Source organism: Myodes glareolus, chromosome 26 (genome assembly GCF_982192425.1).
Source record: "Myodes glareolus chromosome 26, mMyoGla1.1, whole genome shotgun sequence".
NCBI lineage: Eukaryota > Metazoa > Chordata > Mammalia > Rodentia > Cricetidae > Myodes > Myodes glareolus.
This window is the reverse complement of record NC_142051.1, coordinates 34,111,226-34,114,535: the sequence shown is the minus strand read 5'-3', so window position 1 is coordinate 34,114,535 and position 3,310 is coordinate 34,111,226. Positions and strand designations below refer to the sequence as shown.

The following is a 3,310-nucleotide window of genomic DNA, read 5'->3' as shown; positions in this document are numbered from 1 at the left end:
CGTGGCAGAACATAGATTAATATAAATGGGTTAATTTAACTTTTAAGAGCTAGTTGAGAAGCAGCATTAGCTAAGGCCAAGCTTTCGTAATGAATAAGAAGTCTCTGTGTTGTTATTTGGGAACTGGCGCTACACAGACAGTCCTGCTGCACTGAGAGATTCCCATCGTCCTTCTTCTTACCAGGGAAAAATGAAGGAACGAAGAAGATCAAGGGCTTTTTTTTTTTTTTTTTTTTTTTTTACACTTTAACTTGCAGAGTTGAGATCTGAACCTGGGTCGTTCGGCTCTAGAATGTGTTCCCTTGACCTTTACACAGCACACCAATACGTGAGGAGGTGAAGGGAACGTCTTGTACCTCTATGTCACTGGAGCTATTCTGCTCAGTGTGGGAGACATCCTTCCCACTTCCCACCTCAAATGTAGCCAGTTTGTCCTCATTCGTCCTGTGGAAGACAGGCACAGTTTCTTCTCGACCACCAACTTTTCTTTTTTCGGCAAGGTTCCCCAGCACAGTCCCAGGCTGTCTTAGAACTCATGCTTCCCCTGTCTCAACCCTTTGAATGCTGGGATTGCAGAAACCCCCAAGAGAGATCTATGGTTACCGTTCTTCCATAAGAATAATTCATTTGTGTAGTACATTGAAAACTAAAAGCAAGACCTCCATCTCCAAGGCTGAGATGGTCATCACCACGGGACGGTGAATAGGGATGGCATAGTGGGGGTCATGTGGTTTCATGGCAAAGCTCGTTGACAGGAGCAGAGGCCCAGGGCACTGCAGGGGGTCACCAGGTGCTGAGAAAGCTCTGCCTGCCGTGTGGTGCTTGGCACAGTCCCTGGTAGAGCGCTGGTGTTCAGAGCCAAGAATGATTGGAAGCCTGGATGGAAACAGTTAGGCAGGGAAGTGGGCGATCGGAGGTGAGAGGGCAGCATCTTGTGCCAGGTAAGTCAGGAGGAGAGTGCCGAGTTTCCGGTCCACAGGGAAGGGAACCTCGCTCAGACCACTCAATGGCATGCTGCAGTAGCTAGTGCTCCCGGCTCTGAGGGAACCTTTCACCTTTGTCCTATGTTGTAGCAAGCCTAGTTCCAGCTTAGATGTACAGATCTCGGTCTCCCTCCCTATAAGGTACTTGCTGGGGTTGCGGGGAGGCCATCTGGGTCCTGTCATTCCTCTGCACTGGGGCTCAAAGAGAATCAGCCTATGGGCTCTTTATCTCCCCAGCAGGTGCCGACAGCTGAGCCATTCCACACACCTTTAGGGCAAAGAAGCACCGGAAGCCAGAGCAGGGCCAAGTTCAAAGACTGGACATTCTTTCCGAGGCTACCAGAAGCAGCCCGGAGGGCCGGCTCCCGCGTTACATAAGCATCAGGTTAGCAGGTCCATCACCGCTGCACTCAGCCTTGGCCTCTCGGACTTGCGCAACTATTGCGCAGAAGCACTTGTTCCGTGTGGCAACAGGGCTACATGGTTATCAAATACGTGGTGCATCCGCCCAGACTCACTTAAACGACACCAAAGCTCTTCACCACCAGGTGGTTAAAGCTGCCGGATGGGGCTGGCAGGAGGCAAAGCTGTGACTTACTGTAGCTCTTGGCCCAAGCCGCCGAACACTCAGTACCTTGTACCCCGTTAGCCTTGGGCAGTAAAGCCTCTGATAAAATGTTCTTTTTTGCTGTTTGTTTTTCCTGGCAGTCTCATTTTGGGATATAAATGGCTCATTATTTCCATCCCATAGATCCATTCTTGCTTTCTGAAATAACGGAAAGATTGGTTAAAAAAAAAATCATCATTGGGGCGACCCCTCCTCTCCCCAAGTGTTGTGACCTTGAACAGAGGCCGAGTTTCCACAGTGCTCGGGCCATCTAGAGTTGAGCCAGTGTGGGAGAGAAGGCATCCGCGAGCAGGGGATATAAATATATTTACACTAAAGTGCTTGGTGCTGTTTAATGCCAGGAAGTGGCACAGACACCCCCTGACCCCCACTGCTGCCGTCACCGGAGCCCCGGCAATCTGCAACCTTCTCAGAGGACACAGGGCAAGCGTCAGAGGTTAGGAAGTTGGAGCAGGGTCCTTCCCCCGATGGGTCATTTTCCCTGCAGGGCAGCTTGGAGGCAAATTTTATTAAGGATCAAGTAGCTGGCCCAAGGCAGTATAAATAGTGAGAAAAGCATGTGACAGACAGTCCCAGAAATGAATGTGGCTTAGACCCAAGCAGAAGGCGCCCGCTCTGTTTACTGTTACTGGGCACTTTGCGTGGTGGAGATGTCTCCCCAGCAACCATCCAGGAACGGTGTGTGGGACCGTGAACACAGACTTGTTGAGGCTTAGTACCCAAATCTTTAGAGACGTCGCCTTGCTCTTGGAAACGGGTGAACCACACAGTTAATTCAGGGAAGGAGCCAGGATAGGAGGAGGTCGTCATCCCGAAGCAGAGGCTGGTCCCTAAAAGCTCCCCCAGATTAGCCAGGTACTATTGAGGGCAAAACATTGACTCGTGTCTTAATATTGTATAGAAACTGTCACATCAGAAATAGACAAGAAAGGCCTCAAGTTTGAATTTTCCCAGGACATTCTTGAACGAATTTAATGTGTCCAATTAGCTTGCTTTGCTGTTGCCTCTCTTTAGGGTAGACCCCAAGTGTAAGCCAAACTTTAGGGAAATGGATCAAGCAACACGGAGAACTGGGTGATGAGAACCACGAAGCTATTGAAGAGCAATGTCTTCTTAAACCAGCTGTCTCTTGTCAGTCCTGTTCCCACTGTCCAGAGTTGTTGGCACCTTGCGTCCATCCACTGGAGAAGGCTCTTAGGATTGGAGGGGTGTGGCACGTTCCCACTTATAGTCAACAGATTTCCAAGGTACCCCTTGGCTCGTTCATCTTCCGCAATAGGACTTCTACTTTTTCTACACCTAAACTCTAAGTGTACTGTGAAAAATGACAGTATTGCCAGTGTCCCATCATCCTAGAGAGGACAGTAGCCACCTGAATATATCATACCCTGTGTGTTTGTTAAACACCGACATCTATACTTCGCATCCAGAACCTAGACATAGAAGGCTACTGACTTTCAGAGGCCAGTGACCAGGAGGAGCCAATGGCCTCAGAATTCCTCTCGGAGGGTGTGAGGACACGGACGGGCCCTGTTTCCTCCTCCCAACCTCACTCTCATTCTGGCAAAGACTATTTACTCCTTAGCCAATATTTATTCTGTTTCTTTTTCTATGAAAACAATTCTAGCCTGGCAAAATTCCTGGCTCAGAGACAACATTTCCCAGCCCCTCTCATAGTTGGAATGGTGCAGGATAGGTG

The 3,310-nt window shown here is 49.4% G+C and overlaps 1 long non-coding RNA gene across 1 annotated transcript; it reads left to right on the top strand.

Annotated features, from left to right (window-relative positions):
- The first annotated feature begins 495 nt into the window (after positions 1-495).
- LOC125390055 (uncharacterized) lies at positions 496-1,672 on the top strand. The gene is made up of 2 exons (XR_007228623.3): positions 496-941; positions 1,221-1,672. It is a non-coding gene; the product is annotated as an uncharacterized LOC125390055 (long non-coding RNA).
- The last annotated feature ends 1,638 nt before the right edge of the window (positions 1,673-3,310 follow it).